Source organism: Phaenicophaeus curvirostris, chromosome Z, assembly GCF_032191515.1.
Source record: "Phaenicophaeus curvirostris isolate KB17595 chromosome Z, BPBGC_Pcur_1.0, whole genome shotgun sequence".
Classification (NCBI taxonomy): domain Eukaryota; kingdom Metazoa; phylum Chordata; class Aves; order Cuculiformes; family Cuculidae; genus Phaenicophaeus; species Phaenicophaeus curvirostris.
This window is the reverse complement of record NC_091431.1, coordinates 21612457-21636772: the sequence shown is the minus strand read 5'-3', so window position 1 is coordinate 21636772 and position 24316 is coordinate 21612457.

Genomic DNA, 24316 nt, shown 5'->3' with positions numbered 1-24316 from the left:
ACAGAATGTAAAATACAACAATTTTAAAATAAAGACCAAAATAGATAAAGATGTATCCTTTCATCTATCTCCTGTAAGACAGGAAGGGTGGAATTCGTTGCCATGCAATGTAGTGGAGATTAAAATGATGAATGGCTTCAAAAATGATATTTACAAGTGCATAAAAGCTAGTTCCAGGGGTGGTCCACAGATTCCCAGGTCTGATAAATCCCCAGACTACCAACTGGAAGATTACTGGATACAGCAGGTCATGTGGTATGTTCATTAAAAAGAATGAGAGCTTTCCTATGAGAGATGGACTTCTGTCTGATCCAGTCAAGCAAGTCTGGGAAGGGACCAGGCACCAAGCAGTAAGAAACACTGGCAGCCAGAAGGTGGTCTTTTATAATTCACATTTCCTCAGAATGACTCTTTCCAGACACACACGGGTAGCAATTCTGCCAGTACCACTACTACTCGTGTGTTAGTTATTCTCGTTCAGTACTATGTTTACACCCACTTTGAACTATACAGAAAAGATCTATACCAGGTTATGGAGCAAGGAAGAATTTGGACCCATGTACATACCATTTCCTCTGAGGTCTAGCAAGAACATGAGCCTATACACAAGAATAAACAACACAGAAAAACCCTACTGTCTTCCTGCCAGGTTTAAATGTTGGAATCATTCTCAGGGGGCTGATCCAAAACCTACTAAAGTCAACAGCAAAAGCTCCTTTGCTTTCAAGGGGACTCATGATGAGTTCATGCTAGAGAAGAAATCCCAGGAGACATCTTCCAGAGACAGGAAAGGAGAGTATGAGATGGTTACTAAGAGTGTTTCTGTTTCCCTATTAAGCAATGGTTTAATAAAAACAGTTTCATGAATCAAGTTTCACAATAAACTGAGGAAGTTACACTAGTGGTTACATATTCAAAACAGCTCCACAGGCATCAGCAGATCAAACTATGTGGCCAAGTGAGTGGAGCTACAAACCAAAACAAACAGACTCTGGCTTCAAACAGCAGTAACAGCCTTGCCATTAATTCCTGCTTTTTTATAATAAAATAACACCAGGCAACCCCAGTGAATCTGTGTGAAGCCACTTGCTAGCTTCATTAGCAAATATCCTCCAGGATGTGATTGCAGAGTAGGGATTTCCCTGTAAGACAGTGCAGTGCAATGTGTATAAAAGAGCCACTTTCCACTTAGGTCTGTTTATTCCGGTCACGCCGTGGCCTGCCTCAGTGTAAGGTGCAAGATGATACAAGGTTGTTGTCCCTCGTTTGTGGAGCCACATACATGAAATATCAAGAGATATCTGGGGCAAGGTTTTTGCTTTCCACGGGTAGCAGGTGAAAGAACCTGTGTAAGTCTGTAAGAGCGAGATACATGGTGGAAGAGCACAAAGATGCCAGCAACTTCTCCTAGTTGAAAGTCTAGCCATTGACACACAGCACTTTCTTGTCAAGACAGCAGCAGACACACAGAACTGCTGATTCTCACTTCATAGTTTTAGATGTTCTTAGCATCATGAAAGAGCCAAAGTAAGGTTTGGGAGTCAGAACTGCAGCACCTTGCTTCTTAGATGTTACATTTGGAGGAGTACAGACTTCAAGCAGCTACTCCCTCAACTGTTCATTCTCAAAAAATCCCACTGTGAAATAAACTTTCATCTGTCTCATACAAAGGAGGTATTTGGTTTTGTGTTTGTCTGCAGCCAGGGCAGTAAATTTACTGTCAGGGCAGCATGAGGATTTGTTACCAGGGTTTCTTTTTATTCTTTTCCCTTTTTTTTTCTTTTTCCTCTTCTATTTCTCTTTTATGAAATATTCATGTTTATTTCTATGCCTTGGGGGAAAACTCAAACCGTTTGGCTTCATAAGACACCCACAGTCGATCAGAACAGTGCTGCATGTGTGATGGGGAAAAGAAGCATCTATTTACAGTACTAGGGATGTTAAACTTGGAAATATGCTTTTTATTTTTAACCTGGAATGGAGCTATGTATGGCTGCAAACATTTCTCCATTTAGCCTGTGGGTCTTTCCAGTAATTATGGCCCAAACCCAAGTCCCATTGATGTCAATGGGATTCTCTCCATTGGCTTCAAGGGGAGCTGAACCAGGCTTTGCCTAATGGAACACAGCCAACGCAGTACAAAGCCTTCTACTTTCCCACCCAGAGAAAACCACTGTTAAATTACCAGCACTTAGGGACCACTTTTAGCTATTCCTTCTCTTTCCACTTGCCTCTTTCACATAAATTTAGAGTATATCTATTCCCCATCAAATTCTCTTACAACTTCCATGAATACATATGAATTGCAACACCATCCTTCTACTTGTTCTCAAAGCCCGTCCAAAAAACTCTTGTGCCAGTGATATAATCAGGCAGGAGGCTGTCTGCCCTTCTATGACATCCACTCACCTGCTGCTTTCCAGGCCTTTCCCCTGAAAAGCTTCTGAGGTAAAGCTAAAAAAAGGAACCAACACAAACTGCTTACTGTCACACTTCCTAAGTTTATATTTTTCACAAGTCTTTGCTCTGTATGAAATAAATATAGCTATTGGGAGCTGGTGCTGTAACTGGTTTCTTCTCTGTTGACATTAGGTTAGTTTTCCTAACAACCTCAGAAGGGACTGGGGATCTGCCGCAGGGCAAGGGAAGGAAATCAAATGTGCTGGGTAAGAGAAGTCACTCACCTTCCTCTCACCAGCTGGCAGCCCAACCCAATTAGACATAGAACTAATTACCCTGGGCATGGTGCCATTCTTACATGGCTATTCAGCTTCTAGGAGCCGACTTGTATCACTGTGTAGTGCTGTGTGAGCAAACAACTCATCCAGTCCCAGCACTGACGCAGTAAGGCAGTAAAGGCAAGCACTGGCTCGGGAGGAAAAGGTGTAAGCGAGAAGGTTGACAAGTAGAGGTGACAACTCAGTAGAGCTGAAGGTTTGAGAATATGAGGGAAGAGTAAAAGAAGTAAGGGAGAGGAGACAGTCTAGAAGACATGAGGGGATGGAGAGGAATCTGTTGGATTTTGGAAGACTTAAAAACATTTGTCATGATGTCTCCAATTTAGAGATAAGGATATCCTGCATGGCCTGCATGATATTCTTATCTCTAAACTGGAGAGATTTGATAGATGGGCCACTTGGTGGATAAGGAATCAGCTCAATTGTCACACTCAAAGAGTTGTGGTCAACAGTTTAATGTCCAAGTGAAGGTCAGTGGTGTTTTTCAGTGGTCACTGTTGAGACCATCGTTGTTTAATATCTTTGTTGGACACCTGGATAGTTGGATTGAGTTCACCCTCAGCAAGTTTGCCAATGACATCGAGCTGTGCAGCACCATTGACAGGCAGAAAAGAGGGGGTGTGATCCAGTGGGACCTTGAGAGGCTTAGGAGGTAGACTTATGTGAAACTCATGAAGTTCAACAAAGCCAGGTGCAAGGTCCTATACCTGTGTTGGGGCAATCCCAAATACAAGTGCAAGCCGGGAGGAAAATTAATTGGGAGCAGCCCTGAGAGAAGGACTTGGGTGTTGGCTGATGAGAAGCTCAACATCACCCAGCAACGTATGCTTGCAGCTCAGAAAGCTAACCATATCCTGGGCTGCATCCAAAGAAATGTGACCAACAGGTCAAGAGAGGTTATTCTCCTTCTCTTCTCCACTGTCATAAGACCCTACCTAGAATACTGCACACACCTGTCATGCTTAACACAAGAATGATGTGGACCTGTCAGAGTGGGCCCAGAAGAGAGCCACAAAAATGATCAGAAGGCTAGAGAACTTCTATGAGAACAGGCTGAGAGAGTTGAGGTTGTTCAGTTTAGAGAAGAGAAGGCTCCAGGGACAATTTATATCAGCCTTCCAGCACTTAAACAGGGACTACAATAAAGAGGGAGAGGGATTTTTTACAAGGGTATGCAGTAACAGGACAAGGGGGAATGGCTTTAAACTGAAAGAGAATAGGTTTAGATAGACACAGGGAAGAAATTCTACACTATGAGAATGATGAGGCACAGAAACAGGTTGCCAGAGAAGCTGTGGATGCCCCATACCCGGAGGTGTTCAAGGCCAGGTTTGATGAGGCTTTGAGGAACTTGATCCAGTGGAAGGTCCATGGCAGGGAGGTTGGAACTAGGTGATCTTTATGGTCTCTTCCAGCCCAAACTGTTCTATGATTCTATGAGTCTATGACCCTAGCTGAATCCAAAGTCCTCTGAACCTACACACAGATACAAATGAAGAAACCACACTTTTCCACAAAAATCCTCTCTTGTGTGTGACAACAGAAGCAAGAGAAACAGGGAGAGGGGTAGTGACTTGTAGTGGCACAATGAGAAGCAAAAATATTTTGAGGTGTAAAGTGATGATACTTCCATGGTAGTGGAAATCCTGACAGTACATAACATATGAGGATTTAACTCTCCTGTGTCCTTTCAGTTAGTATTATGGATGCATCTTCCAAATAAATTTAATTTTAGCTACTTTCATTGTAAGCCAGTGAAAGAAGAAGAGTTTAAGAACCTTAGTATTTTGGGTTGTATTGTGGCCAAGGCAAAGAGGAAAATGGAAAAAGAATTTTCATTACAGCTTCCTCTAGCATGGGACAAATTTATGCATAATGTACACACCAACAAGAAAAGAATTAGAAAACAGAAGATAGCAATGCTAAAAGCAGCACTGACACACAGACTTCTGGACAAACTCAAATTCCCTCTCATAAACCCTGAATGAGGCCAAGAGGAAGGTGATAAAGAATCATATGATTTCAAGATGAGGAAAAAGTAAGCTAGTCATTCTACCCAACAGGGCAGAACTGCTTCCTTTAGTGCATCCTCTTGGCTGGATTCACTGGTTGAATCACAGAAAACGCTAATAACAATATGCACCAAGTGATAGCAGGTTGAATCATGGTACAGAACTATTCAGCTGGCAAAGTTTGTGTTTATACTGCCTTTCCTCAGCATTCAGCCTAGCAAAGCACAACTAGGTGTTTTGGAAGATTTTCCGGCTGCGTATTATAAGGAACAAATACCATCATTATACCTCTCCTTTTCCAGCCCGACACACTTTAGGGCCTGAACTCTTCTGCTAGTCAGAGGGGAATAACTTTCATTCCTGCAGGTTGTGGGAGAAGGGGGAAGAAGGTGAGGCTAAGACCACAAGACAAAATGACACCTAGAACCGGAGATGCCCATGGAGGATGCTGTCATTACAGTGTGGTTAAATTACTGTCCCAAATCTCAGTCTCACTGAACTGCTTGCTTGTCATCCTTGTTTCTTGACAAATCACATGGTCATCTCCCCCACTTTTTCTCCTCTTACTGGGATGTATGTGGATTTTTGGTAGCATCTGTAAGTACCTGAAAGGAACTGGTGTTAGCAATGGGGTAGTATGAGAAATTTGCCTGTTAGCATAGATGCCCAGTGCTACATAGTGTGTATGACATTCATCATCTTGGAAACCAGGTGGTAGTGATTTAGAGACATCCCTGTGTAGGACTGAATACAGCTTGGAATATTTAATAGGTTTTGGAGCCAGACAGGAACGGCATTACTACCCATTTCCACAAACCCACTGACAGAAAACATCCAAAGAAGGCAGCAAAGAAGGTGCTTTATAGGAAATTCCACTGCTGGTGCAGTGTGTGTGGATGCTTGTTGCAGGCCAAAATGACAACAAAACATGCCTCTAGAACAGTAAATTTCACAAAAATGAGACTTTTCACCTCATTCAAAGTGACTTATTCAAATGCTTAAGTTAAAATAGCAGAATTTAAGTATGCATAATTTTTAAAAACTTCTGGACATACTAACCTTATTCACACTGATTCTTCTCAAAGAACCTGAAAAAAAGTATTTTTCAGAAATGTTCAGGCATGTTTTTGCCAAGTATTTTGCTGCCAACAAGCTGATGTCTTCCAAGAAAGAAATATGCCATTGAGAATTACTTCAGTTGCTTCATATAAGCCACAAAAAGCTCCCAGGCTTTTTCGTTGTCCCTGAAGTAGCAGTATTGAACATAGGTATCTTTGGAGACTACACTTGAAAACAACTGTCATCACATCAGACACAGAGATGGTGCAGAAGCTGTTTATTTCTAAATTGGGCAATTTGAAAATAGTCAGGTATATAGCAAGACTTCATTGTTATTCGTGTGGTTGCCTACCTTGAGTAAATCCATTAGTCAGATAGTGTAAAGTCTGCTATAATTTTCTGCATATTCTTATCCTGCTTCAGATTTCCAGAGATTCAAAGATCAGAATCTGGCCCCAGCTAGCTGTGAGTATAGGCTCATTTATTGTTTCATTGTGAACAGGCTGTAAAGCAAAGTCCTAACTGTGTTTTCAGTTATACCATAATATATTTGTATTATATCTTCTGCTTTTGTGGGTTAAATTGGCCTAAAGTAACTCAGATGAAAAGCTGGACTGAAGAGGCGATGTCCAAAGGGTATTTCAGGAGACGCCTGCTCTCTGTTGGCTTTTAGAGAAAGCAGTAGCCAGGCTTAGGGAGGGAGAAGTAAACAAACATATGTACACCCACCATTGCTTCTCAGTTCAGATTGTCCACGGAACCCCAAACATCTGGAGCTTATTACCATGCTGGCCTCACTGAAATAATTATGTAATTAGCCTCCTTTTCACTTTCTCTTTCTCTCCTCCCTTCTATTTTCTTCACCACCCAATTCCCAGAAGCAGAACTCAGTTCGAAAAACCTAACCAGAACTGAGCTTCCTCCATCCAAATTTGATCTGTAGGAAAACATTTCTATTCAGACTTAGACAAATATCCTCAATACTTATGGAATCCCATCAAGAAAAATCTTTCTCCCCCTACAGCAACTATAAATGCTATTTTGCTTCTGTATTTTCTATCAGTTGCTCACAAATTTTGAAGGAAGCAAGTCAAGCAAGGTACTTATTTAGCTTATGAATCCTTATAGCAGCTACTACTTAAAGTAAATTCCAAAGCTGAAAGCATGGTAGATCAGGATGCCCTGTTGACTAGTTACTGAGAAAGCAGATCTGAAGCTTCTTATTAGCAGCTCATTGAGGAGTAGAACACCCTCCTGTAGTGGAAGATGGCATCCATATCCAAAAAAAGCAGAAACATGAATAATCCTGCCCAGAGGTGAAAGCTGAACCAGTCAGAAATACCATGTTAGCGCCACCAGAGCTCCAAACAATACATAGTTCAAGAAGACCAAATTGAGCATAGCATTTTTTCTCATTTTGTCTGTCCTACCAAAAATGGAAGGAAATGGAGATAAAACTACTTATGTTGCTATATAATGGTGGAAGCTACTGTAGCAGCATGATGGCATAATGCCTGTCTAGGGTTGCAGGCCAGAGCTGAGCAAAACCTTAGTAGTGAAAACAGAAACTTGATAAAGTGCATATAGTTTCGTATACTTGTACAAAGCCAAGTCTCAACTTATAGGACTTTTTTTTAGTCATCATTTCCATATCTGATCATTGTAGAAGTGTCTATCTGTACCTTTGGGATTGTTTGTTTGTTTAGGATCCCTAGCTGATACACAAAACAGTCTCAGAGCTCAGGATCGAAAGACTGGTGAGACAAAACAAATGTGAACATTTTTATGCAGATCCCTGACCCGTGTTTACCACTCATACACTGTCCCCTATGCTCTTTTTAAAGATTAAATGCCTGAAACAGAAAAATATGGATGATCTTCAACCCTCCAGATCATTCTCTAGGTACACTGGGACTTTATTTTGCAAATTTGGCACACAGAGTAAAATGCAAATTGGTTGTTGCTACTTAGCATAGTTTTTTAGGCTGCAGTGAAATATATCATTTTCTCTATGCATTGTACAAGCAGTGGAAAACTGCTTTTTTTCTGGATTCTGTTTCTGTAGAATTCCTCTTCACACCAGCAGCAGAAACATTGGTTCTGGAAATTTTTGGGATCTGCTCATCTGCCCTCTCTGAACTGAGCTCCCTCAACACAGGTCTACACCCAGATCATCAATGAAGAAATAGCTCACCAGCACCTAGTGTATGACAGCCTCCTGAAGGGATCTGTTCTCAAGGAATCTTCCTGCATATGGATGCTGTACACCACCCTTCACTGTGCAAAGAAGACAAATCAGTTATCTGATCAGAGATGTTTTCACATGTCAAACTGCAGAGCTACTGTCCAGATTTGATTCTTCTGTATGTTAAAAAGAACAGTTGTTATCATCATATAATGAAAAGCAGCCTTCAGAAGAAGCTAAGACTGAATACTCAAAATAAAGTATGTTTATCCTAAGGAACTAAAACCCAGGTCTTGAGGAGAAAAATTGCAATGTAAACAAGTACAGATATGCCATCCAGCCACTGCAGTTTGGCTTATGAGAAATCAGATTTAAAAGTGTCAGGAAATGGAGGTTTATGTTTTGTTAAGTCTCGAAATTTTTGAGTCTGAGGACTAACTCATTTTGAGCCTGCTATATCTATAGAAATTACTATCATCATAATTACTGATTCTTATTTTCATCCCTGGAAATGGAAACAGAGGAAGAATTTGGCCAGAAGTAAAATGCCTAGTTGCCATCCTGGCAGAAGTTCCCTCAGCAGGAATCAAGACAGTTGAAAAGATAGTTACTCAGCAACCTGATGGTATATATAGATGGTATATCTACAAACAGAAAAAGGTGGCTGCAAAGCAGAAAGTCTTTTGCAACCAGAGGCACTCAGTGTAGAGAGTTTTGCAGGACAGAGTAGTGTGTGCTTCTCTGCTTTTCTAACAGTCATACCTCCACCATGCAGTGAAATACCAAAGATACTGAAGGCAATTGGATGTTACTAGCAGTTACTGCTACAATAGCACAGACATCAACACACACACGAGCCCCCAGCACATACGCAGGCAGACTAGCAGGCAGGTTTTCCTGTTTACACTAAGCTCCATGCTGGCATGGTCCCAGCAGTGCCGGACTGTGCCTTCAGTACGTTGGAGCTACAGGTACAGCTGTAGAGCATACCTATTTGCCCTTGGTAACTACTGCTGGCACAGCAGAAATCTAATCACCTGGTAGTCCACAATGAGCCTAGTCTTGCCAAAGGCAAAGCACAATCCTCCTTGTATTGCACATTAGGTCTCCTGAGGACCCAGCACCAACAAGCAGGAGTGACTGTGGTCACACTTCCTGCCACCCTGCCTTTGCTGAAAAGGGCATGATGAAATGACAGGCAATTCCTGTGTTCTAAGTGCCTGCCAAAAGGTTTGGCATCACATCTATTAGAGGCATAAGCAAGCATATTCTTCAGCCCATGTAAAAGCAACTAGCGGGTAGAGAAAGGAAAGTCTTGTGGAAAGGGTGTAGAGAAGCTGATTGTTCACGCTTTCTCCCCAAATAGCTGGAGATGTCAAATGATGCTTGTAGACATCATTGAAAGTTGACATTTGTAGGTATTATTTCAAAGACAGAACCTCAAAGGAAACTGCTGAGATCTCAACCACTAAGTAGTGTAGATGCTGAAGGCTGAAACTATCTGAGGGTGTGGGAAAGCCTAGACAAATCAGTGAAAAAAAAAAAAAAGAAACCACCAAGACCCAAAGTATCACCACAGGCACAAACATTTCTTCAATATAAATAGATGGCTTCTTGTTCTGGAAAAAGATATCACTAGTAGAATTGCCTGGAAAACTATCACTTACTTCTTTCACAGACCTTTGATGTGATCTATCTGGTCTTCATCTATTTTTGTATTTAGGTCCACAATGAAAATAAATGATAGAGTTGAGAATTGGACCCAGGCTTTCCACATGCAGCAGATAACTATACATTACTAAAAAGAAAAAATCCAACCAACCAAAAAAAAAGGATAATTTTCTGCCCTTCAAAAAATTAGCCATTATGCTCTAGCATCCTTCATGATGTGAATATGAATAGTTATACTTAACACATTTCCAGATCAAAATTGCAGATCTGGGGTATAATTTTGTTCACATTTAAAAATGAACTTCTTTAACATCCTCAGAGAACTACTCTTGCGTTATACATTATGTTTCATTTATTCATCAAAAAATCTTCCTAAACTAAAGATCTCACAGTATGTCCACATCTCAGCTTGATATTAAGGAAGCTGATACTTTATCTATTTGAGAAAACAGCACCTCTACTAAAGTGCTGGTATTTTCAAGTCAACAAGGCACATACTCATCTGGCACATTAGTTAACTAAAGAAAATGATTACTTTTTCTTGATCTACCAGGGAAAACATGATGTCTTCTACTCAGATATTTGCTGTTGGTCTCTTTTCATTGTTGGATGTAGCACTAAGATTAGGTTAGTTTACACCAAACACTCTTTAAAAACAAGCGTTATCTTCCATTTTATGTCTGTGAAATGTAGTCAAGCTCTGATCCTAACTAGGGCCTTAGTCATTGTTATCATCCTAGGTGAATAAATAATAATGTTATTGTAATGATGATGTAATAAATTATACATATTCAAAATAGTTGCCTGAGATTTTGGAATGAAGGTGTTTCCTAAAGGAGGGGATTCTTAGCTGTAGGGCTACTTCCAGAGGGAGTTCTGATGCATCACTGCTTTGAAATACCTTTCTCAGCTCAAGACTTTTGCTTTGTACTTTGGACATATTTGCATTTCAGTTGACAGATAAAAGGTTATTGTGCAGGGTTGGGTTTTTTCCTGAGGATCTGGGGTATTTTTTAGCTTGTGTTTTGCTTTTATAGAGTTTTTTTTTAAAAAAAAAAAACACTATACTTTTTCAGTGTACTTACACTGGAGTTTTTCCGCCTCTCCTTTCCCTCCTTTCTGGACTCAAGCTATATTTTTTTGCAAGTTTCATGGAAATTTTTATATAAAAACCATTAAAAAACCCACACATATTAGGGTACCAAGAAGTGGTATCTTACACCCACTTCATTATAGTTATCTAAGTAAAATTGGTTTTATTTCAGAAGTTTTGAAGAATCAATTGCTTTGGAAATGTTATCAGGAGAAAGACTTCCGCACCCTCCAGAAGTGTGGCCAGGTAACGTGGTAAGTTGTGCTTGAAGTCCTTTATGAGAAAGTACAGGATGGAATACTATGTTGCAACATATTTAACAGCAAAATGACTTTTTACAAACAAGAAAACAAAGAAAATAACAAGTTTGTGTGTTTGTAAATGATACGTTTTTAATGGAAACTGATGTTTTGTCAAAAAAGAAAGGACACTTTTGCTTTTCGCTGAAAATTGGAAAGTCATCCCTCCAAAATGTCACAACAAAATTACACTACTTCATAGCTCACTGGGTGTAGTAATCCAAAGTTCTTATGTTCTCATTTTTGGTTATATGCTGCACTCTTTAATTAGCCTACATCTTCATGGTGCATCACAAGCTACAATGTTATGGTGCCTGGACATTATTAAAAAATAGGAAAAGGTATTGAGATACAGTCTGGTTAAAGGGACAAGCCAAACAAAAGGCAGAGACACACAGACTTGGGATCCTGTAAGGACTTCCCTTCTTCTCAGACTGTGAAATCAGAATAACATTAATCTGATGATAAAAATCATTGAGTCTTTATATTGCTGCCAAATTTGTTCAGCTGAAGCTGCTGAAAATAATTCAGTAAATAAAAACTGCACTGCTGATAATTGTTGGCACATTTTTACAGTCACACAAAGCCACATAAATTTATTTTCTATTCCTGTGTGTACTTCTGACTTGCTCCAAGGCTTTGTCCTCCTCTCTTTGTTCTTGTCGTTGTAAAATTTCTGCAGACATGCAGGAGAGTTTTGGAAAGCTGTGGAAGAATTGCCCTCATATATATTGCAATGTAGTCCATAGAGATCATCTGTGTTGATGACAGAGCCTGATCTGGTCTTGTACATGACGCAGTATGACATAAGCCAGCAGTTGCCCAGGTGGCCAAGAAGGCCAATGGCACCTTGGCTTGTATCAGAAACGGCGTGACCAGCAGGTCCTGGGAGGTTATTCTCCCTCTTTACTTGGCACTGGTGAGACCGCTCCTCGAATCCTGTGTTCAGTTCTGGGCCCCTCCCCACAAGAAGGATGTTGAGGCTCTCGAGCGAGTCCAGAGAAGAGCCACGAAGATGGTGAGGGGGCTGGAGAACAGGCCTTATGAGGAACAGCTGAGAGAGCTGGGGTTATTTAGCCTGGAGAAGAGGAGGCTGAGGGGAGACCTCATTGCTCTCTACAACTACCTGAAAGGACGTTGTAGAGAGGAGGGTGCTGGCCTCTTCTCCCAAGTGACAGGGGACAGGACAAGAGGGAATGGCTTCAAGCTCCGCCAGGGGAGATTTAGGCTGGACATTAGGAAAAAAATGTTTCACAGAAAGAGTCATTGGGCACTGGAACAGGCTGCCCAGGGTGGTGGTTGAGTCACCTTCCCTGGAGGTGTTTGAGGCACAGGTGGATGAGGTGCTAAGGGACATGGTTTAGTGTTTAATAGGAATGGTTGGACTCGATGATCCTGTGGGTCTGTTCCAACCTGGTTATTCTAAGATTCTATGATTATTAGGATATTATTACTATATCACTGCATCTCTAGATGAATTTCTGGATGTATATACATATTCCACAGGTATTTTGAAGTTATTTTAAATTTAAATGTGTCAGAGCAGACAGATTCCCCCAATCAGTTCAGGCAAGAAGCATTGTAAATCTCTGAATGGACTAGCAATGCTTCTTACAGTTGAGGGAAACTACAATAAATGTTTAGCAATGGATGCTTTTTTTCTCTACAAATTTAAGTTCACAGTATAAAATCGCAGTTATTTTTTTATTATTTTCTCTAAGAATGTCAGAAATAGTTTATAGATCAAAAAAAAAAAGCCCCAAAACCCAACACTCTAGTCTCTAACTGGTGCCGTAACACCAGCTGCAAACAAATGCTGAGCTTCTTCACCAGGAAGATGATGCAGCACAGGAATAACTTATCCAGAGAGGCTGTAAAACCCCATCCTAGAAGGGTTTCCATACTCAGCAAGACAAATCTGGGATGCCCTAAGCCAGAATTGGTGACAGTACTGTTTCTAGGCTTGGGCTCAAGACCTCTGGACCAATATGAGAAAGGACGGTAACAGCCTCTGTTCAGTGTCAGTACTGGAGACCAAATGTGCTCGTGATGTTTATATACAGAGAATACTGCACAGTCTTGAAGTGAGAGATTATATGGATTAACTTCACCCTAAATCCCCTTGCACAAAAGTGTCTTTCACTTCTGATTACATATTCACCAGCTGTATATGAGCCAGTAGTGTGCATGGGTGGCCAAGAAGGCCAGTGGCATCCTGATACATCTGAGAAACAGTGTGGCCAGCGGGACCAAGGAAGTCATCCTTCCTCTGTACTCAGCATTGGTGAGGTCTCACCTCAAATACTGTGTTCAGCTTCGGGACCCTCACCACTAAAAAGACATTGAGGCATTGGAGTGTGTCCAGAGGGAAATAAAGCTGGTGAAATTTCTGAGGCACAAGTGTTACGAGGAGCAGCTGAGGGAGCTGGGGTTTTTTAGCGTGGGGAAAAGGAGATTGAGGGGAGGCCTTATCACTGTCTACAACAACCTGAAAAGAGGTTGTAGCAAGATGAGTGTTTGTCTGTTCTCCAAAGTAACAAGTAATAAGACAAAAGGAAATTGTCTCAAGTTGTGCCAGGGGAGGTTCAGATTAGACATCAGAAAAAAAATTCTTAGCTGAAAGTGTTGTCAGGCACTGCAACAGGATGTCCAGGGAGATGGTTGAGTCACCATCCCTGGAGGTATTTAAAAGATGGATAGATGAGATATGGGATGCTCAGGGATGTGGTTTAGTAGTGGACAGGTATGGTGAACTCAATGTTCTCAAATATCTTTTCCAACCAAATGATTCTATGATTTTACTGACATAGCATATGTATGTCAAAACCCCTGCTAGGTTAATCCTTCTCTTTGGTTTGCGTTTGTAAGCCCTTACCTTTTCCCAGAGAAGGGCAAACCTGTCAGTGTTCACTCAGAAATGTTGCTTGATGCCAAAGTCCTCTGAGACACAGATGCTGAAAAGTGAATGTCCATCTTCATTTAAAACACACAAGAGGAAAAGTTTGCAGCTCTTGGCCTCATTATGATTCATCAACAACATAGGCCAATGTTACAGGGATGTTCTTCTCCTTGACCATAGCATATCTCACTGGGAAAGATGGACTGCAAAGCAGGTCTAAAATGTTGTCGTATTAAACAAAATGAAGAAGGAGCATTTAATGAAGGAGAATACATGCGAGGAAACTAAAAAGAGAGGTACTCTAGGATGTTTACACTGTTAAGAATAGGCCATTTTTTTCTCTACTTGCATAAATTCCTCCAATTTGATTTTAAGAATGACTTATTCCCTAAGTACTTACATCTTTTGAATCACTAGAAGTTAATTTAAATGCATTGCAGGATCTCACCTGCAATGTAATCTGAAAATACCAAATACTTAGCACTAAAGAGTCAATTTAACATCAACAGGGGTATAATTATTAAGAGACACTCAAATTCAGCAAAGAAAGCTGCCACAGTAATCAGTTACAAATCATTAAGAAAAAAGAGCAGTGCTTGAGAGAAAATTCACCCTTTTCAGCAAAAGCTGGCCTCTGAAGGATGTTGGTGCCTACACTTAATCACAAAGTGCCAGTAGCGTTTTTCAAGCAACAAAAATCACTGAAGATCTACTGTCTATACAAACTAATAGCAATATTTAAAAAGACCTTTTACACAGAGATTGCAGATGAAACAGTGAAAAGGCAAGAGTTTGTAGACTGCTGGTCCAAGCTACAGAGATGAGATAAGAGACTAGATCGCCTGACATGCAATATACAATGCATTTTGCAAATCTTATTATCCTTTTCTGAACTTTGCCTTACACACAAGCAATTTCTGTAAATGTGTGTTCAATGAACTCCTGGGACCATCTTTAGTTGGCCTAAGGCAAGAAATAATATTTCTGTAAGAAAAATGCAAAGGCATTGTCCAAAGAGCTGACAGTTTGGTTAAGAACTCCATACAAGATGCACATGGATTTTCGCTTTGCTCTAACACCTTGAATTTCTTTTCAGCTGGATACAAAGACAGCAGGAGTCTTGATAGCCTGGATTCATAGTGAGTTCTGGTTAATACTGATCAGAGAAAGCAGAGGATGCAGCTGGTGTGCCAGGTGAGCAAAAATTTAGTTAAGCTTGTAAGACATTCCCATATCTGATGAAACCAGAGGTTCATCTGTGGACGTATTTTGCCTTCAACAGTGCTCAGACACTCATGTTCAAGAAATCACAGAATCACAGAAAAAACAGGTTGGAAGAGACCCACCGGATCACCGAGTCCAACCGTTCCTACCAAACACTAAACCATATCCCTCAGCACCTCGTCCACCCGTGCCTTAAACACCTCCAGGGAAGGTGACTCAACCACCTCCCTGGGCAGCCTGTTCCAGTGCCCAATGACCCTTTCTGTAAAGAATTTTTTCCTAACGTCTAGCCTAAACCTCCCCTGGCGGAGCTTGAGGCCATTCCCTCTTGACCTGTCCCCTGTCACTTGGGAGAAGAGGCCAGCACCCTCCTCTCTACAACCTCCTTTCAGGTAGTTGTAGAGAGCAATGAGGTCACCCCTCAGCCTCCTCTTCTCCAGACTAAACAACCCCAGCTCTCTCAGCCGCTCCTCATAAGGCCTGTTCTCCAGCCCTTTCACCAGCTTTGTTGCTCTTCTCTGGACTCTCTCCAGAGCCTCAACATCCTTCTTGTGGTGAGGGGCCCAGAACTGAACACAGTACTCGAGGAGCGGTCTCACCAGTGCCGAGTACAGAGGGAGGATAACCTCCCAGGACCTGCTGGTCACGCCGTTTCTGATACAAGCCAAGATGCCATTGGCCTTCTTGGCCACCTGGGCACACTGCTGGCTCATATTCAGTCGGCTGTCAACCAACACCCCCAGGTCCCTCTCCTCCAGGCAGCTTTCTAGCCAGACTTCTCCTAGTCTGTAGCACTGCACAGGGTTGTTGTGCCCCAAGTGCAGGACCCGGCATTTGGCCTTGTTAAACCTCATGCCACTGGACTCTGCCCAGCGGTCCAGCCTGTTCAGATCCCTTTGCAGAGCCTCCCGACCCTCCAGCAGATCAACACTTCCACCCAGCTTAGTGTCGTCCGCAAACTTGCTAAGGGTGCACTCGATGCCTTCATCCAGATCATTGATGAAGACATTGAACAGGGCTGGACCCAGCACTGAGCCCTGGGGAACCCCACTTGTCACTGGCCTCCAGCTGGATTTCACACCATTTACCACCACTCTCTGGGCCCGGCCATCCAACCAGTTTTCCACCCAGGAGAGTGTGCGCCTGTCCAGGCCAGAGGCTGACAGGTTCTCAAGCAGAATGCTGTGAGAAACTGTGTCAAAGGCTTTGCTGAAGTCCAGGAAGACCACATCCACAGCCTTTCCCTCATCCAGTAGCCGGGTCACTTTGTCATAGAAGGCGATCAGGTTAGTCTGGCAAGACCTGCCTTTTGTGAACCCATGTTGACTGGGCCTGATCACCCAGTTCTCTTGCATGTGCTTCATGATAGCACTCAAGATCACCTGTTCCATGACTTTCCCTGGCACTGAGGTCAGACTGACAGGCCTGTAGTTTCCTGGGTCCTCCCTGCGGCCCTTTTTGTAGATGGGCACAACATCAGCCAGCCTCCAGTCCAGTGGGACTTCCCCAGTCTTCCAGGACTGTTGGTAGATGATGGAAAGGGGTTTGGCCAGCACATCCGCCAGCTCCTTCAGTACCCTAGGGTGAATCCCATCCAGCCCCATAGACTTGTGGCTGTCCAGTCAGGCTAGCAAGGCACTGACCACCTCCTCTTGGATCATGGGAGCCTCATTATGCTCCTCTAGCTCCTGGGTTTGTACACAGACGGAACAACCCTCCTTACGACTAAAGACTGAGGCAAAGAAGGCATTAAGTACCTCAGCCTTTTCCTCATCCCCTGTTACTGTTGTTCCTTCTGTGTCCAATAGGGACTGTATGGTCTCCCTAGTCCACCTTTTATTATTTATATATTTGTAGAAAGATTTTTTGTTATCTTTCACTGACTTGGTCAATCCAATTTCTAGCTGAGCCTTAGCCCTTCTGATTTTTTCCCTACACAATCTCACTTCCCTCCTGTAGTCCACCCAAGAGGCCTGTCCCTTCTTCCAGAGGCCATAAACATTTATTTTCTTCTTGATATCCCTCAAGATCTCTCTATTCAACCAAGCTGGCTTTCTCCCCTGCCGGCTTTTTTTCCGGACCACGGGGATGGCTTTCTCCTGAGCTGCTAGGACCACCCCTTTGAAGAGCTCCCAGCCCTCCTGGGCTCCCTTGCCCTTGAGTACTGTCTCCCATGAGACTTCACCAACCAGCCTGCTGAAGAGATCAAAGTCTGCCCTCTGGAAATTTAATGTTACCGTCTTGCTAACCACCCTCTTCACTTCACCTAGAACAGAAAATTTTATCATCTCATGGTCGCTTAGTCCTAGGCGTCCACCTACTGCCACATCCCCTACAAGGCCTTCTCTGTTCACCAACAGGAGGTCCAGGAGGGCACCTTCCCTGGTTGGTTCATTCACCAACTGTGCAAGGAAGTTGTCTCCCACGCACTCCAGGAACCTCCTAGACTGCTTCCTTTCTGCTGTGTTGTACACCCAGCAGATATCAGGCAGATTGAAGTCTCCCACCAGAACAAGAGGCATTGAGCTAGAGATTGACCGCAGCTGTTTATAGAAGAGCTCATCAGCTGCTTCTCCTTGGTTGGGTGGTCTGTAACAGACTCCCATCACAAAATCTACCTTCTAGTGGGCTCCTCTGATTTTGACCCACAGGCACTCAACCTCCTCATCTCCACAATCCATCTCAGTGATGTCCAAGTCCTCCCTTACAAAGAGGGCTACCCCACCTCCTCTCCTACCCTTCCTGTCCCGCCTGAAAAGCTTATACAGGAAACAGGGCAAATATATTATGATTCAAATCCTCAGCTTCCATTGTAGTTTACAGATTCACTCTGCGTACATGGAGTCTGTCCTCCATGATATTTTTTCTAATTTTCTTTTGAAATCCTTTTTTAATACTGACTTTACAGTGACCTGTGGCAGAGGTTCCACACCTTAACTGTGTACTCTGGCAAAAACATTTATTTTTTTGTCATCAGTCTTACTTTTGTGATTATACTGCTTAAAGGATATAAGAAATCCTTGGTTTGCCAAAAAGGGCAGACAAGTGGGTATACATATGTAGATATACACAGCAACTGCACTTGCTTTCTGCAAGACGACACAGGCACATTTACAAAAACATATGCTTGGAAGAAGTTGAAAAAAAATCTAAATAAATGCTGGATTTACTGTTACAAAAGCATCTCTTGCAATAACCCAGAAACCAGGCAAAGTAACATAGAATCCCACACTCCCTGTAAGCAGCTCACTTTTTTAGTGTTGTGCTGCCCTGTTTGGTGTAACAGTACAGAATGACTCTCTTAGACCACTTAAAGCCTTATCATCCAGCCACATCGTGCTTGTGATGGGGGGGAAGGAATGGTAGAGGGTTTCGTTGACCTTTCTGTAATTGCTTTAATTTGACACACCACTTCCTGTCTTGGAACACAAATGGAAAAAAAGTTTAAAAAAATTTCTCTCAGGTGTCACAAAAGAAATGCCCATTCTGATGTTATTTTAGTCTTGAATGCCAAGGAGAGTACACTGCACTTATCTTTTCTGCCTGATCAGTTCAGGTTTTCTTCCCAAGGCAGCACAAATGGTCAATAAGCAAAAACAATCCACCCCTGAATCTGCCCACAGCCTCTGTATTTATCAGACTACAATACCTGATAAGCACTACATTATCAGTAGTGCTAAAGACTAAGATCCACCAGCCCAGACATTCTACAGATGTGAATCAATAATTAGAGATTATTTAATCAATGTATATCTGTTGATATATTAAAAGATGCCATTGGTCCCTGTAGAAACCAAGGTGGTTTCATGGGACGCAGTATCGCAGTAATCCTGGCAACATTACACCAAAATGAAAAGTATTGGCATTTGAACCAGAGATCAAATATAAGGTGACAAGAACACTAGAGAAATTACACTGAGGGGTGATCTCTGTATCAGAAGAACTGGAACCTGCAGTCCCTGATCATTACACACAACAGCATCATCACCTTGCCACCCTTGTTCAATTGTCACGGCTACAGCCATGCTATTATCTAACATTTTCTTTGGTTTTGCATTCTGAGTATTTCCATACTTGTCCCTCTCCAAGGACTGCACAATACAGATGTCAGTTAATGGGTATATTAAAGGAATTTTCTCCTGTAATATTGATGTGCCAGACTGCCTGTGCCTAGGTAGCGAAGTGTCTTTGAATTTTCTTCTGAACAGAAGTCGATTTTTTCTTCTAGCTAGTCTGTTACCAAAGTAGTAGTTTATTTCTTTCACTACAGAGAGGTCTGCAAACCTTGATTACCTCTGATCACCTGTTCACATGTGGACTGCAGATCCACCTGCTCCATGTACCTCATATTGTGTCTTCTCTACCTTCCATACTCAGAGCTTTGAGTGAACAGGCTCCCTAGGGAAGTGGTCATGGCACCAAGCCTGTGGGAGTTTAAGGAGTGCCGGAACCATGATCTTAGGTTTAATTTTATGCAGTCTTGCAAGAAGCAGGGAGTTGGACATCACAGTCCTTACAAGTGCCTTCCAACTTGAGATATTCTATGATTCTGTGACCTGGAACATAAAAAAACACTCTGGTGAAAAGGGCACAAGCCGGTCAGGTAATAGTATAGTGGGGTTCATGTAGCCATGTCAACATGCCTATCTCTGAGTACATTGCCCAAGGCTTTTAATATAGACCACGGAAAGAAACAAACATCAGCCTGGATTACTTTGTGAGGCTGCAGCAATTTGTAAACATGTATGGTGATTTTTACCACCAAACCTTTTGTAAAGGTAAGCACGTGAAAGGAGAGTTAAGGAGGAAACTCCTCTAGAACCCTTTTGCAGAGAATAGTGAGAGATTAGGGACACCCAACCCCCACACTCCGGGCTGTCTCTCAGCACCCTGCTCCTTCCATGTCTGCCCTGTTTCACACACACTCCTGGGAAGCTTCTACCCATGCCTTGATGTTGTCAGCCCTGAAATGCATCACTTGTGACGCCCTGGAGAGCAGAGCACCTCTGAAGTTGCTGTATCATCCTAAAGTGCACAGCAGATTTGGCTGAAAAATAAAATGAGTTTTAGCTTGCCACAACACAAACTTAAGAAACTAATTACTAGATGTGAAAAATGGATATGAGGAGACAAAGCCCTCCTCTCCCGTTTACCTACGGAATAGCTGCTGAGACATACTTGCAGCTTGTCAGCACTGAGACCCGATTTATAAGACAAAGTTCATCCCCTCAGCCTTCCTCACAAAACCTCCCTTTAGAGATGTCTCTTCTCCAGGATACCACTTGGTAAAAACCTGCCACACAAGAGTTTTCCATAATGCAGACCCTGTATGATTAGTTCAGTACAGTAACAACTTGGTGAGAGGGTCACTGGAGGAAAGTCTTATGCTGTATTTGCCTGTGCAATGCATTTTCATGCTGGGTAGTGAAGGTTATTACCACCTTGGCAGTCATTAAATCAGATGGTCTCATGCTGGAGACCTGTTCCTGTTTGGCAGAGGAGCTGTGGAACAGGAACCAAAATGCATGTTAGTTGGCATGTTGCATTTTCTACAGCTTGTAGCTCTAAAACCTCATCACTGATGACAGTGAGCTTCTTGTTTCTATAAGGAACTGTAATAAGACCACCTGCCTATTAGTGCTTCTAGCTCTGGGCTCTCCAATCATGTAAGAAAGAAGACAAATAATGTTAACCCCATTTTGCGGATGGGAACAGTCAGACCCTGTGAGGGTAACACAAGAAACTTGTCCTGAAGAGAGCAAGGGGATCCTGTCCTATCTCCTGTCATCTCACTACTGATTTGGAAAGTTTTACTGGACCGCTGGAGCTAATCTCTGTGTGGCCAAACATTTTTTAAATACATACTATCTTCCTCTCAGTTTCCCACCTCAGTGTAAGTGTAAAGAAGGAAGAGATGGATAAAGAAGGATCTTCCTTGATGAGACTTCTCACATCATACCTAACTCCTTCCAGAACAAAAGATTCTTTGAAATGTCGTGTGTCTGTCTTGTGTCTTTGTCAAGCAGTTTTTTGTTCAAGAAATCTGAATGAGGTGCATGTGTCCCATGCTCCTCCTGTAGCATGTATTGTCCCTAGGAATGGAGTCCTGGAACTTCAAAAAACTCTAATAAAAGATGGAGACATACCTGTCAGAAGAGTGCAAAATGCAGCCTCTGGACACAGTGTGTTTCCCTGTGGTTCAGGTGAGCTTGCTATAGAATGCATGGAGACATAAGTCACCTCTCAATTATCTTAACTGGCAGTGTTTGAAGTACCTGTGCTTGTGACCAGGGAAAGGAAAGGATCAGGCAGTCACAGGGGAGAGCCAATACTTGCTGCTGGGGAGCTCCCTTCGTAGCAGAGTTCCTCAGGGCATAGGGTCCCCAGGAAGTAGCTGAGCCCCAGTTGCAAGCCAGGAAATTATCGTCAGCAAAACTTGCTAGCTATGTTGTGACCTAAGCAATCATTTATTCCTTTGTAAGTTCATACTGATCTAATGATGTGTATAAAAATAACATCCGAATTCTCAAGAAGGCCATCATTACAGAGAGATTTTATGTCACTATTTGGAGATAGGTCCAGATTCTCAAAGTGCTTATTAAAGAAATCTCTAAACTGTATTTCCAGGAGGGTGAATACCTACAAAACAGCTTATGTGAGAAATAAGTCACAGCTGGAAGAAAGTCCGAGAGATAGTAGCATCTCAGAAGAACAAAAAAAAACCAAACCAAAACAAAACAAACAATCCATGACACAGGTAATAAGCATATGAGTTGCTGTTTGTTTGGGGTTTTGTTTTTTATTTTGCCAATTAATATAATGTCTTGCTGTAACAAGCTCTCTGCCCAAGGCCTGGCCTTCAAAGGCAGTCCATAAAACTAGCTTGGTGCTTATTTACTCTGACTACAGGTCCTGCAAAGCTGTGGTCATGAACATCCCACCCAGGCTGGGGAAGCACAGGTGCAATGCACTCTCCCTCTGGGGCACAGGGAGTAAGGAGTCTGCAGTAGGATGTATAGCTGGAGAGGTATGCACACTTTCAGGCTGTCGTTTTAGCCTATTCAATCCTCAATGTTATGGGAAATCTACTCAGCAGATCAAGGCTCAGGTAGACAACCATGAGGGTAAAGACCTGGTGGAAATGTGGGGGCTGGTGGTGAAACTCGTGAATTGTCAGAGTAGAAATTTCAGAGACCCCAGGCAGGCAGTTGAGCTTTGCATAGAAGGCATGAAATCTGAGAGATATATCAATGAGGAACAGTGACGAGAGCGGTTGCACTCTTTAAAACTCTCCCTAAGTCCCATGCCTGCCAATACAAATGCTGAAAACCCCTGCTTTGATACTCCCAGTCCAAGAGAGAGGTCATTGTGACTTTGTTTATAGCCATCTATGCTTTTAAAAGTCATGCTTTTGCTGAGATGCTCCAGTGAGTTCTTACGAAAAACAGAGAAAGTAAAAGATCTGAAGCTTGAAAGCCGCACTGAAAGATTCAGTGGTGCTAGGTTATTTGAAAAATTTAATTGTTTTTTTCCTAAGGTCTGGACATGTAAAATTTCCTAGGGTATCACTCTTAGTAATTATGGTTGAACACAGAGGGAGGGAATGCCAGTGTCTAATTGAGCATTGATAGGCCTCTAAGTGTGGGGACCTATATATGCTGTAGGCATGATACACCAACACTGTTTAGTTAATATATACCATTCTCTATTCCAGACAGATAGATTTGATGTCAGATAAAATCTTGCCCACCTGCTTTTTCTTAGCTTATGCTCAGTGACAAGAATTCCTGCTCTGAATGGTAGTGGTACTCCACATCACAGATTGTGAACTAAAGTGGCTGGCAGCATTTTGCCCAGTGTCACAAACCAAGTTTGTGAGGGATACAGCTGGTTTGTGTGTTTCCAGGGTGTTAGACCACGGGTACCCAGTGGATTCTGGTCCACATCCCAGCTGTAAGAATATTCTGTCTCTAACTACATCATACAGGAAATTTTACACATTCCAGTGAGAAACACTACATTTCTTACCACTTTTCTAGTATGCTGCAGAACCATCATCTTGTTTCTTCATGCTGCTGCATGACCTCAAAGTCATGAACTAGTCAATGGAATTTAGTGAAAAAATAACTATATTGCCCAACATTAGGGCATTCTTTCTAGCTTGCTGCCAGATTGCTTTCTCCTGCAGCCCAACTTTCCTGTCCTGGCAATAGCGACTTCGGTAGTTGGTTTGAAATGTTTAGAGCCAGAGTTGGCCCATCACTTCACTCACTACTTATTATGATAATGACACCTCTCACCCAGACTTTCCTTGTCTGCATGCTCTCTCCTGTTCCTCTGTGATGCTGGTTTGGTTTGCCCAAAATGTGCAAGATCACTTTCCTCCTCCACTCACGGTGCTACCTCAGCCTGTGAATCAGAAAGTCTTACGTCCAACATTTTGTTTGCTAAGAGCATTAAAAAACTAGAAAAACAGTGGGGAAGTGTTTGGAACAAAACTGTTATATCCAGTTGTCACAACAAACTTCACTTCATCCCTCAGATATCGCAGTTTTAGTCCTTCACAAAAAGCCTGAACACTAGCAGCCTTAAGAAGAAAAGAACTTTTTCTCATATGACATCAGTCTATGTTTGTTGAGGTAGCTTACAAAGTGTAAGTGTAATCTGAAGGAATACTTCCACCACAGAATGCTTTGTTTATCCAAGGAGTCTGAGTCAGATTTTTAGTTTGTTATTGTTACTCAGTGTACAGGGCACACAGCATTAGCTGTGACAGCTTTCACATGCAGAGCAACAACATTCATCTCTGCAGCACACTCGTCAGTAAAAACTCATTCTCAGAGCACAGGCCAGAAGGAGAGGTTCTTCATTGATTTGGATAACAAATATTTCTTCCATTTTAATGTTGAGAGACAGACAGCTGCAATGTTTGTCATGACAGCAGTGATGTTTATCTTACCAGGATTTTGTTGAAGCAAGTTCAATTTTCTTAGTCTAAGACAAATCAATGTTAGGGGTGATGCAATGTGCTTAGCATCGATATAAATGTTGCTAAATTTTATGTTTCAGCTGGAATTAGAGGAGCAACAGGACACTGGAACATATGGAATGCATTTTAGATTTATGTTCGTGTCTC